The 13,623-nt window shown below is 47.1% G+C and overlaps 1 protein-coding gene across 9 annotated transcripts in view; it reads right to left on the reverse strand.

The window, feature by feature from the left end:
- Nucleotides 1–13,623, reverse strand: part of Trappc9 (trafficking protein particle complex subunit 9) — a 477,026-nt gene that overhangs the window by 104,226 nt on the left and 359,177 nt on the right. The window lies entirely within an intron of this gene.

Raw genomic sequence — 13,623 nt, forward strand, 5'->3', positions numbered from 1 at the left:
CCAGGCTCCCCAGGCATGGAATAACATCTAGGAGACAGCAGTGACTCAGTAAATAATCAGCAAGAAAGAGCAGATTAAAAGTCTCCCCAGGCAGTGAAGGTCAACACTCTCTCTTCCTGATCCTCCGGCTGATCCTCTGACCCATGCTGCCATGGGGCAGCAGTTGGTTACCTGATGTCTAAAACTTCACATCTTGGTCTATCCAGGCATACAACAGGCACTCAATAAAGGTATGTTATGTGGATGTTAGAAGGGGGACAGGGAGAAAAGGGGCTTCTATTCAAGAGAACTCCTATACTCTGGCTCCAACCCAAACAGGACTCAGAATGAATGAGCTAATGGGTAAAAGCAGATGTAGAAACTATTGCTATATTCCGTGTGGCCAAATCTATCCATAAAACCACCATCGCCTATGTTGGCTCCAGGAGAGGCTGCCAAAGACTCAGGAAGTTCATGATCCTTGGCTCAGAGTTTGACCGGAAGACGGGTGACCCAGGGGCCAGAGGCACCACTGGGTAACTAGTCCACACAGATAGCAAGAACATGCCCTAAAGTTAAAGTTACTTTTGTGAGGTTTTTATCTAACTACTTAAGTAAGCACTTTATCATAAAATCTTGAGGGGGAAAAAAAAGCACAAAAAGGGAAACTAAAGACTTAGGATGTAAAATCCTAAGAGCTATACATTAATTCCATATCTTCTGGAAGTATTTGTGATTTTGTGTGATTACAATTTTTCTACACACCTAGGTAAATCAGGGGAGTCACTGTATCCCAACACATGCATGGGACTGGAAGTCTTTACTGCATTCTCTTAACAGACAATTAAAATTAGTCCATATAGCCTGTGTGCTTCAGGTCTGAAATCCCAGCTCTCAGAGCAGGGTAACTGTGACTTCAAGGCTAGCTTGGGATGCAGGGCAGGTTCAAGGACAGCCCATGCTATGTAGTGAAACTATCTTTTTACAAAGAAATTGAGGGGGGGGACTGGTGGTGGTGGTGGTATCTTTCACCAGGTAAAATAGTTTTTAAAAGAAATTTAAAACATTCGCTACATCAGTATGACACCCTGAGTCTGAGTCCTCCAGCCCATGTTGGAAGGAGAAAATGACTCCCCGAAGTGGTCCCCACCTCCATAGGGGGTGGGGGGCATATGCACCTGGACCTACATATTAATCATACAAACACAGAGCAAGCCAGCAAACAAATGTGCGTCTCTCATTGGCACAGCATTTTCCTCACATGTACAAAGTCTTGGTTTTGGTCCCTAGTACCATTTTTTAAATGTTTGCAAAATTTGGTCTTAATACTATTTTTTAAACTCTCAGATATTTCCCATTTTTAAAGAAAAGTACTAGTTTAAAGGTGCCCCCCACCTCTGTATTATTACTTCATCTGCACAAAAAAAAAAAAAAACCCCAGATAACTCTGAGAAGTGTTAAGCTTAAGCCAATTCCATATGCCCTGAAGGCCCAGCCAGTCAGTGTTCCCTGAGAAGTCCCTGCCTGTCTGTTGGCTTCCAGCCTGCAGTGGGGTCTGTACCGGACCCTTATTACCAACACAGAATACTCCCTAAGACACTGGTAAACACTTGTCTAAAATTCACACACATCTACTGGGTATTAAGGGGAAAACATACTCATGTCTCCCATGGCCCATATCTGATGCTGTTCCCACAAAGTCCCCTGGGAAGTGTGAGGACAGAAAGTAGGGGCATCCCTGTCTACAGAAGCACAAGCCCCTCCCTCATATTCCCACATGCCTGAGTACCAAGGAAGCAGCTTCCTATTGGGACAGGGTCACTGGCTTGTAGGACAACAGGGTCCCAAATAAACAAAGAGCAGAGCAACATGGTGCATGGCCTTGTTCCCCACAGTCTTGGAGGTGCAGCAGAGAGAGGAAGGAACATACACAGGTAAACAGGAGTTCAACTATCTGAAGGGACACCACAGATCTGGGGATGTTTCTCATGGATGGAGAGCTGTGTGGAGGGAAAGAGGGACCTCGGAGGTCACACAGTCTGGATGACAGCTCATTTCACATAGAACCTGGGTCACCTGTGGCAGCCACACAATTGTTTTCGCATCCCACACGCAGGATCTGGGAGCATTTGCCTGGCTTACTTTGTGTACTTGGTGCTCAAAAATATTATAGCTGTTATGGGGTAAGGAGAATGTTTTGAAAGGGACTGTGATGGTGACTGCATAGTTCTCTGAATGTGTTGGAATGCTGTACACTTCAAGTGGATGGACAGTTTGCTGTGTCAACGGAACTTTTAGAAAAGATTACGGTTATTACAGGAATTTATTCTGAAGATCAAAATGGGCTGTCTAAAGATGTTTTGCGTGGTATGAAATGCCACACGAATGCTAGTGGACTTGTGTATCGCTGCCCCTCAGTGTCCTAGACTGCTGAAGGTATTATTCCACTGAAGTTCGTGTCAGGTGTCTTGCCCACTGCAATCTTCCTTCTCTCAGGCAATGCTCTTTTCTCATTGGCACTAGCAGAACCCTATACAAAGCAGATACTGGACAAAGACACCTCAAGGAGCAGCTGGCCACACAGTCACAACTGCTGTGAACCCCGGGCCTAGCATGGTGGATGCTGTCTCCACCAGCACCAGAAACCTCCTCAACCCCCAGATCTGCTGCTTCTAAAACAGAGATTGGTGGCTTTCTCCAGCCTGTTTAAGGATTCTACAGACATTGTTACTGAGATTAAAATGTCTATAGAACTCTTGGCAGATTTCCTGTTAATCCCAGTAAGTGGGAAAATGCCTGGGTCTAGCTGAAAGTCACTGTGCGTTGGACAGGTCACTCACTAGTCTCCGAGCTTTGTCCTGGTCTATACAAGCTTACTGCAGAGTCATTTTGCCTAAGTGAGGCCAGGCCAGGGTATGTGTAGCTCAACAGAGGTGTCCCTTCAAGCTTCTTTTTCACTATAGGAAACCAGCTGTTTGGAAGGTTCTCTGCCTTGTATGGCTAAGGGGACCTAAGGGTTGCTTAGCCTTCTCACTGAGCCTGGGTAGAGAGCATTTTTCTCACTAGGCTTGGGGGAAAACACCACCCAAAGGAGGCCAGAGGACCACCGCCATGTGCATGGCAGGATCCAGGTAAGTTCCTGCTTCTTCTCCCCATTCCAGGGGACATCAGATACTGTCTAGACACTAAACCTAAGACTATATCTGTTTTCATGGCAAGAAGGGCAACCAACCTTCTTTGAGCCTCGTGCTGATGCCAAGAGGGAAGAAAGTAGCTGGAATCCATTTAGCTCACATCAGGCAGGGAGGACCAGGACACACAGAGCACTGGTAGCTTATTCCCTAGCACGGCAGTGAAGAAAGAAGGCAAGCATGCTCCATGAAAGGGTCTGAACTCTGGCTTTAAGGACATGTGTTTCCCTCACCATGTTAAACAGAAGCCAAGGAAGCCAGCTGGTGGGATGGCTCAGCAGACAAAGGCACGTGCCACCAAGCCTGAGCACCTGAGTTCAATCTTTGGGACTACCTGGTAGAAGGGCAGAACGAACTCCTTCAACCTGACCCAGGATTCCACATGCATGCATGTCTTGGTATTTGTGTATCTGCATCAACATACATATGTGTACATGTAAAACATATACAAATGCACGTACTCGTGCATGCATAATAAGTAAATGTAAAAAACATAAGCCAGGAAACCAACGGGATCAAAATCTCAAGTGTTTCACACACCTCAGAACAGCTACCGATGTTAAATCCACTACACTATATCCTGGGGTCCTGCCATGTACCAATCCAGAAGGTAAGTAAAAACAGAATAAGGATGGAAGGACCCTCCATGAAAATGAAAAATAAAATCCTTAGTATGAAAGTCTCCTGTGGGCAGCGCTGAACCTACCAAGCTTGCCAAGCTGCATCACTGCTCCTGTACAGGTATCTTTCAGTATTAGGATGCAAATTCTCCTGCATGCTGCCACTTAAGTATAGCTCCTAACAGATTGGCAAAAAAGAAGCAAAAGAGTAGGCCTGGATAAGAGAACAACTACCAGATACTCACTGCGTGTGTGCATATACCCCCATACCATCCCCATCCCCAACATAATGGGGTCACACTACCCTTTCATTTCATTCTCAAGGCCACCTCACCATCATGGGTTATATCCAATGGAAGAGGAAACTAAGCCTAAGATATGTGTGGCCATGGTAGCAGTAGTATAAGGGGGGTTCGGGAGAGGTCTGAAGAGGCAGGCATACTTCTATGTCCAGTGGGGCAAAGTGTCCCTGTGACACTAGGTTGTGCCCCTACTGAGCATCACAGGGGCCTAGCCAAGGTCCACTTGGTCCCTAGCATTGAGCCTAGATGTGTACAAGAAATCATGGGTTACCTCTGCCATGACTGTTGTGAGCCAAAAAAATATCCTGGTTGCTATGAGTCTTAAATGACCTACATATATATCAAAATGGGACGGCCAGGCTTCATGGAGACTCTGTGTCTCTTCATTATTGCCATTGCTTAGTAGAACAACTTTTGGAAGGTCTGGCTATGCCCTGATGCTCCAGCACATGTTCTCACCTCCCCAAAACATCTAAACACAGGCCCAAGCCTGCTTTTCCCCAGAGCCTCTTCCTTTCCACCTGCCCATGACTCATCCCCCACAGTGAGCTGGAAGATGGGTGCACCTGCCCCTGTTGCACCTCACCTTTGTGGGCCTGTCCCATCTACTTCCCTCTTCCCCACACCCGGCAGACCCTCCCCTGTGGTCTTCATGAAGGCATCCTCATAGGAACTGAGCCTGGCCTCCCCTTTGCCATCATTCTTTACACAGCAGCTACTAATTGCCCTTCAGCAGGACTTGGGTCTCATACGTGATTTGCTGGCCTAGGTCAGGGTCAGGGTGTGATGGAATGAGAGATATGGGCACAGGCTCCAAAGGCCTGAGTGCAGAGAGGTAAGGAGTAGGGCAGAGCCTTGGCAAAGATCAATCTGGAATGCTTGCCGAGGCCTAATTTCCACCAAAATATCCTAAGCCTTGAGATTCTCGGAGGGCTCCACAAATTGGAAAGTGCCTAATTAGCATGTGTATAAGATAGCATTCTCATTACCATCAACAAATAGCATAAATACCAAATATATTTATAGGCTATGGATATGTAGGGAGGCAATACGGATTTAGAAAATCAAACTTTAAATACATTTCCAGAAAGTCAAAATTCATTTTGAGAGGCACGGTGCAAGGGAAGAATTAGAATGAAAAGACACAGTGAGAGGGGACGCCATTACTGAAGAGATATGCAGGCTCTTTCTATGGACCAGGCACCATTAGCTCTTTTGGCACGTTCACCACTCAGCCCAGCAGACAGAAACTAAATGCTCGCCACTCTTATTCAGCTCTCTGAGCCCCTGGGTGGCAGGCACTGCTGTACCCCCACTTTACTGCAAAGGGAACTAGGGCTCCTGAGGAGCAGGTAGCTGTTGAGAAACATGGTGGATGGATGGGGAAGCTTCCTGCAGCGATGGCTGTATACCATGTGCAGGTAGGGGAGGAAGGGTTGGAACTGGAGAACGGTAGGCCCAGCACACGCTGAATGGAGTCCTGAGCTGGACAGTGATATACAGCAAGGAGTAATAGCAGGCAGGGGCCACAGTGAAGCCTCACAGCATTAGAAGTGAGTACCACACCACATCTATAGCTGTGGCCAAAGAAAAGTCTAAATAGGACTGAATTCTCTTGGAATTTGAGGGATGCGGTCGGCTCTGGAGCAAACTTATAAGAGAAACAGGAAGAGGCAAGTGGTTGTGGCTTTGATCCTTGATGTGGGAAGCACTGACCTCAAGGTATGGATGGAGAGAAGTGCAGTCTGTCCTCGGGCCTTGACCTTTACCCGAGAGGTGCCTACATTGGTGCTGGTGATGACAAAGGTAAGACACTCTAGGGAAGCCCTTGAGAACACTGGAGTCACAATGACATCTGGCCCACTCTCCCGAGTTTGGACTCCAAAGTCGCTGTCTGTGTACTCTGGACCTCTACGGCATCTCTGACACCAACTCCTGTCACTTGCACCTGCTGGCATCCCCACACCTCCATCACACCCCAACCCTGATCCTGGTATGTGGTGCCTCAGGCCCACCTTCTTCACTTGCCTAGCATCTGGATACTTTCTTCTCACTGGTCTTCCATTTGGCTCTCATGAAGCAAATGAGAGTGGGCAGTGTTGTGTAGGTAAGAGCACAATTTGGTCACTGGACGCAACCCTCCCAGACCATTGGTGCTGAGGGACATCCACTGAGCACCTTCTATCTGACTGGCCTGGTCCTTCCCAGCCAAACCCAGTGATGGCTGAAACTTCTCCTACCTAGAAAGCCAGGACCTGAGCTGGGGTCCATACAGGCTCTGTGGTATATACATGGGAAAAAGCAGTTGAGAAAGGTTCTAATTTTGTGTGTAAATCTGCACAGACCTCAGGCTATAACCTGAGTAGGCAGACTTAACCCAACATCGGTGCTGATGTGAGAACTGGAGTTGACTCCCAGACCAACTCTTAGTTATGCAGTGTGGGTGGACTGCAGGCAGCCCAGCAGAGGCCAGGAGAAATAGACTGAGATCTAGCCCCATATCCCAACACTATAGCAGAGCTCAAGACAGGGAGAGCCCACGACAGAACAGGAATAGTAGCAGAGACAGTACACGCAGTGAAGAGACACACAGGTGTGGGGACAGAAAACAAAAGGGGTGGGGCCTCAGCCAAACTTCACTCTATCTTCAAAAGCAAGCTGGGGACAAAGAAGCCTATATCTGACTATATAAAGGCTGCTTAAAACTCAGTGAGTACTGAAGCCAGTTTAAAAGAAGATAGGCGGGATTCTTTTTTAAGTAGATGTTTCATGAAAGAATGGAAAGCTATGGCTAGTAAGGACAAGAGAAGATGCTGGGGTCCAGCCAGTCATCGAAATCATACATTTTACAAGTTCTAGTCATGGTTCTTGTGGGGACCATTGTACACCCCCATGGTATAACTTCCATATGTATGTATGTATGCATATATGTTATATATGCATGTGTGCATATGTATGTTATGTATATATGTATGTACATATGTTTGTATGTGTGTATGTACAAATATGTTATGCATATATAAATATATACACTTATATATGTTGTACATAATTTTAGGAAAATATAAAATAATATAATTTCTTGAGGTTATCAAACAACCTTGGTGTTATCTGTCCCTTGTCACTACTCATTCTGTACTGATCTCCCTACACTCTTCCCACTCCGAGCCCACTCCCCACTATTTCATTTCCCATTTCATATTGCCTGTATCCTGTTAGTCCCTTCTCAAGGTCTGTCCCCATCATGGTCCCCATATACTTTCCTGGTTTCTGTGGTTACTCCATGTTGTGTAGTCATACTGGAGGATTTGAAGCTAGAAGCCACTTGTCTTTCTGAGTGTGAGTTATCTCACTCAATATAATTTTTCTAGTACCATTCATTTGCCTGCAAACTTTGTGATTTCGCTTTTTATAGAAAATATGTGTGCACACTCACATATACATGTATGTATACATGTATCTATATATGTATTTATATATGCATGTATATGATTCTCTTAAAACTGTTAACTAGTAACAGTCCTTTCAACATGTATCACGTCGAAAAATGTGGCATCTTTAATTTTTGCACTGCAGGACCGAGAGGAGGGAACACACAGAGCTCAACACATCACAGTGAAACATAAAATGTAATACTCTATTTAAAGGAAGAGTCTTTCAGTAGCAGGGGAATACAGCTATCCTCAGGAACAGTACTGGTCTCAGATTTGGGGATGGCAAAACTTAATCCTTCCTTGGCCTCAGGCAGCTAGGATCTCTCCTGACAAGAGTCCTCAGGCTGCTGCCTTTTTTCCTGACCTTCAGGCTCCATTACCTTTAGAACAACTAACATGTGCCTCTCGTCTGAAGCTAAGCTTCTGTACAGACCATCCAGTTCTAGGGACCTTGCTACGAGCATCCATCATGGAGGGCTTTAAGGATACTGCTGGATACTGTTGTCAATCAAGGCTGCACAGTCTCCCAGGGTGCTCAAGGAAAGCCACGGCTGAGCAGGCAGAGCACAGCAGAACTCCCAGGATTTGTCCTCCCTACCTTCCTACATGGCCCATTCTGATGTTGACTATTCGGTTTCCTCCAGAGTCTAAAGCATGGCCTATTCATCTGTAAGGAGGCATAGCTCTCCCACTACGGCTTAGGGCCCCTCTAGTTCCATGGCATACTAGACAACCTGCAAAACTACTAAGTAAAAGTCTGCTGCTGGGGATGGACCAGTAGTCACTTCCCTAAACTTCTCTAGAAGGCACATGCCAAAGGTTCTCAGCATCGTAAGTGCTGGCCCGCACTCCTAGCTATCACTCCTGGGATCTCTCAGAGGAATAGATGAGCTGACAATTGGGAAGAGCTGCTTGAGCCTTGTGCATGCATGCCCCTCTCCGTTTTGACAGCAGCAAAGGGACAGGCCTATGTAGTGGTGGGGCTGGAGTCGCAGCCAGCCCATAGCTGACATGGACTGTGAACAAAAGCAAGCAGAGCTAAATGTAGAGGAAGTGATTCTGCAGACTGTGGTGTAAGTAGAAGAGATGGATGGTTCAGGATTACATGAGAAGACAAGAGAGTTAGTGACTAGATCAAAGGCTTGGAAATGAACTTCTGCCTTTGCATTCACCAGGCACGTGGAAAAGCAACCTTCAAGGGAGCTGGCTGTGCCTCTCACACTCTCTTTTCTCTCACCAAGACATTAAAAAGACAAAAGGTGCTGGTGAAGGATTAATATGCAAAGATAAATCTTGACCTTGCAAATACAAAGCACCAGAAGCCCCCACTCTTGCCCTGCTACCTGCCAGGCTGCCCAACAGGCATCAAAAGGAGCTTCCAGATCATTCCTAATTCTTTATACCCGGACGCCCTGAGGTTGGGGACTCATTCAACATTGCCAGGCTGTTTTCCAATATAACAATGAGAAAATTAATAAGAAAGTACTTCTGTGTAACAGGAGTACATCTTCACTGGTCTTGAATTTGCCTCTAAACCCTACAACCACCTTAGGAGAGAGCACTGACACCCCACAGGAGAATGGGATGGGGAGATACTGGCAGTATTCAGGCAGAGTTTTACCAATGGGTTCACAACATATCCTAGGATGGATGGTGTTCCTTCCACAAGGCCTGTACACATGAGACACCTGCCTACTGGGCACATTTTATTATAGCCACATGGAATCTTGAAGGCCACCTAGCCCAGTTCCCTCTTTGAACAACTTAAATGAACCCTCCAAAGTTGGCCAGAACTCAGGTCTGAGCCCAGGGTCTCTTGGTCTAGAAAGTGCTTTCTCTTGGTGCTTCACAGGGACTCCAGTCTGAGACAGGCCAGACCACAACACTGTGTCCATATAATCGCAGCAGACCCAGGCAACGAAAAGAACATGGTGACTGGTCATTTTTTCAGCCCATCATGATGAAACTGAGACTCTGTCCTATCTTACCACAGTGTTATTAAGCACTACAAGCTCTGTGCTGCAGAAGAGGGAGAGAGAGAGACATGACTGCCTCGGTGAGGGATTAAACCCATATCACCCTGAAAATATATGACTCTGGTGGATTACATTCCGGCAGTTCACGATGGCCTGTCAGAGGAACCATGGTGAAATAAAGAGTAAAAATTGTCCAGAGTTGTTTTGCCGTGATCCAAATTAGAAAATGCTACTCAGGATGATTTATGCAGAAGGTTTTCCCTTCTTTGTGGAGAATCTGTCAAGTGTTGCAGCAGCACGAGAGCAACAACACAATTCAAACTGGGGGAGGGGGGAGGCCAAAGAGTACAGAAACATGGCAAGGTCCGTGAGGCTTTTAAGTCAGAAGTACAGCCCTTAGAAGACCCGTTCATGGAGAACGTGGTTCTGAAGACCCCTGGGCTGGCCCAGGAGTCATGGAACTGTGATACGGAGAACCTCTCACACCACCACACCTCACTCAGCATAGCTACCATGGGACAGGATGCCCCAGGCACATGGCTTTGGCCAAGCAGAAGGGCATCAGCTATGTTGGATGGCATTGGACCATTATGTGTTTGAGTACTTTTTCTCTACTATGCAACAAGGACAAGGCAGGACTAGCCAGACTGATTCTTGGAACGGAAAGTTCCCAAGCCTCCGTCAACCTCTTGTTATGTGTAATGTGCAATGACATCGATTTCTGCTTTACTTCAGTGATATTTAGGGTCAGTCTGTTGTCTAGCTTAAACTAGTAAAACCTATGAGGTGTTTCTTCCTGGAACTCCCTATACCTACTCTCCGGTATATAAGGGCTTACTCCTTTAGGACTTAGTACAAACTACACCTTCCAGAAGCATCTCTCACTTCTGGCCCATGACCCATCTTTCTCCGGTTATGACCCTCTAGTCCCTCAGCTCCCCATCCATGCATGTCCCTAGGTCTTCTGTGCTGATGTCTGAAAATGGTTCTTCCTGAGCAGTCTGAGTCCGTCCTGTTGTCAGGTAATTCCCTGGATACACATCTAGGAAGAGGTGCTCTGGGTTGTACCAGGCCCTGGGCCTACCTTACCCATTTGTTCTGACTTAGGAAAGTCTGCAATCAAAATCCTTTCAGAACTAAGGATTCAAAACTATGAATCCTTTCATAGTTTTCAGAACTATATGGCCTAGTGAGACACAGATATGTAAAACTATAAGGAAGCCATGTGATAGTTGTCCTGAGAACCACCCTTCCGAGTGAGAGTGTGTCTTTCCTGCAGAAAAGGCTGCTGGCTTCCCATGAATCTGTGCACCACGTGGTCTGAACAAAAGCAGAGCTGCCGGGCCCACACCTTGTATTCTGGGTCAGAGAAGGACCATGCTAGTGGGCTTATAGAGATAATGGGGCCAGACCTAGGCCCCCAAAGACGATGTCCCATTCACCTCCAGTGGTGGTGTGACATTTCTTCATGGCTTCTCCCAGATGGCCCACAGCATAGTTGGAGTCTTCCTCCCTAGGATCAAAGCTGACTTCATCTCAAACATGGTCTCTGGTGTTTCTGTTTGCCGATCTTAACCACTGATCCCTTGCTTTGTCTTCTATTCCTCCTGCAACAGGTCTTGGGGATCAGGTGATACACCCCTGAGATCTAACTGGTGTCCACGGTTGGTTTAGGACTGATAAAAAGTGCAGTTCCACCTCCCTCTGTCATGTGAGCCTATGTAAACTGCATAATCCACCTGAACTCTGGCTTACTCGCAGCCTCTGTCAGTGATGTGCATGGGGAAAGAGGGGGTTTGGAACAGAGAAGACATTTGCCCCTGCCTGCTCATAGTTAAGAAGTACCGTTACGGTTTTTGTAAATGTACCTGATCTTATCACAATGGCTTCCTAGCCACATTTTTCCAACCTTAGCTGGTAATAAATTCTAGAAACCTACATGAGAAGTTATGCTGAGCAGAAACCACTTCTGAAAACTATCCCAAAATCCAAAATGGATTAAGCTGTGTCATTGCCTGCAATGACTCATTCAATAAGATGTACGCATACCAACAGCCGCTATTTTAGGTAAATTCAACTCAATCCCTTGCTTTCAAGTTCACTGAGTTGGGGGAGAAAGAAGAGAGGGAAGGAAGAGAAGGGAGAATGGAGGAGAGGGAAGCAGAGGGAAGCAGAGGGAAGCAAGCAAATGCAAGGAGCGTGTGCAGACGAGCAAGTGCTTACAGGAGTGTAACAATGAACAATGGTGCCAATCAGGAGAAACAGTCTGTGCCAACTCATGCCAATTTTCACAGACAATGGCAACCTAGACCCCCTGATGCCACTCTCGAGTCTCTCTTGGTCCCGTGATGCTGACTGGTCTCTAGCACTCTGAGCAGTACTCACAGCCTTAAGTCCTTCACTTAACAATCAGCCCAAGTCTGAGTCATCATTTTAACATGCTCAGCAATTCTCTTTAATTCTTCCACCCACAGGAAGCTGCCTTCTACCGACTGAGTTAATCCATGACAGGACAAATGGTCAGGTCCATCTTGTAGCCCAGAGAAGTGGCTGGGAACAGACACTCTGGGCCAGCTCCATGGGCCTTTGGAGCTAGGCCTTTAAGGGTCAGTGTTCACCTAGACTGGGATGCTTCTCTCTCTCTCTAGGTATAGCATGGCAGCTAGAGTGTGACCTGAGCCATGGCTCTGAGGCTCACCTTCCCCATCTAAGCATAGGGAGAGCACAGTTCTTTGGCGGAAGGGTGAACAAGCAGAGGGCATCCCTGAAAAACCATATGAGTTTTGTAGGGGCAGAGAAGACAGCATGAAGGCAACAGAGAGACGTCAGAGGCCATCTCCCACAGTCTTCTATCCCAGAAGCCTGGGAGGAGAATTCTAGCACTCCAGCTGCTGGGAGGGATGGAGGATGGAAAGGCCTTGTGCTGTCTCTATACAGGGAAGGCTCACTGCCCCCACCTGCCTAGCAGGGAACAGGGGACCTTCTCAGGTGAAGACAGGCTCCTTGGGCCATTGGGGGATGACAGATCTAGGCATGAGCATGGGGAGGGCATAGGATTAAGGGGCATTCCAAATAAGGTGAGTCACCAGGTGGAGAGAAGGTGAGAGAGGCTGGATCACGTCCCCACCACACCGCAGCAAGGGTCTGCTTGCCTACCGCTCTCCATCTACCACACACTGGGAAGCCATGGAGAGTCATGCTCCTGCAGAATAACAAGAAGTCTCTTTGTCAGATGCGGGGGGAACAGTAGCTGCCAAAGAGCAACTCCAAACCGTTTTGCATAAACCAAGTGCTTTAGACGCAGATATCAATACGATGTGAGTCTGGAGGACGATAGCACTACTCTTGGCGGTCGGATTAAGTGTGATTTAAAAGTTGCTTTTCCTTATCTTTCTAAAATGAACTCGTGCTATCTCTGCAGAGGCGAGGGGATACTATCGCAAGAAGAAAGGCAATGTTATTCCAGGGTGGTTGGCCAGGAGCTGCATTAAGATGAGAAGTAGCGGCCAGGCCTGTGCCTACTGGGATGGGGCGGAGGGGACAGAATGAGACTGGCAAAGGCAACGGGAGGTAGAGCAAACAAAGCCCAACACCACAAACACTCGGAGTCGGGAGAAAATGCTGAGAAGGAAAAGGGATTAAAACAACAGCAGCCTGGAACAGCTTCGGCAGACAGGCGGAGCCCTGCTGATGAAAACATTGGGCCAGCACAGTGTGAAGTGGGATGCTCACATAAATGTCACATATGATTACCAGTGCCACTGCGGCTTCTAATCGAGTCAAGCACGGGTGATGAAGCTTTCTCTGACTAGCACGTGACAAGGCCATTGCTCTGTAGCTGCCACTGAGGCCCTCTGTCCCCTCCAGTGCCAGACGAGACGCGATAGACAGACAAGGCGAAAAGCGTGTTAGGGACACGTGGAGCGAGAAGGACCCACTTCCTGGGCTGGTGTGCACCTTTGGAGGTTGAAACAGAAGAGTCAAGCTCGTGAGAGACTGATTCAACTAGAAAAGTCCTCTAGTCATCCAGCTTAATATTGGAAAGGCCAGGCTGTTAGGATATAAACATCAGAGTCCTGAGTAATATATGAGGTTGACAATTAGGCGCAGGCAGTGGTTCC

This window comes from Rattus norvegicus, chromosome 7 (genome assembly GCF_036323735.1).
Source record: "Rattus norvegicus strain BN/NHsdMcwi chromosome 7, GRCr8, whole genome shotgun sequence".
NCBI lineage: Eukaryota > Metazoa > Chordata > Mammalia > Rodentia > Muridae > Rattus > Rattus norvegicus.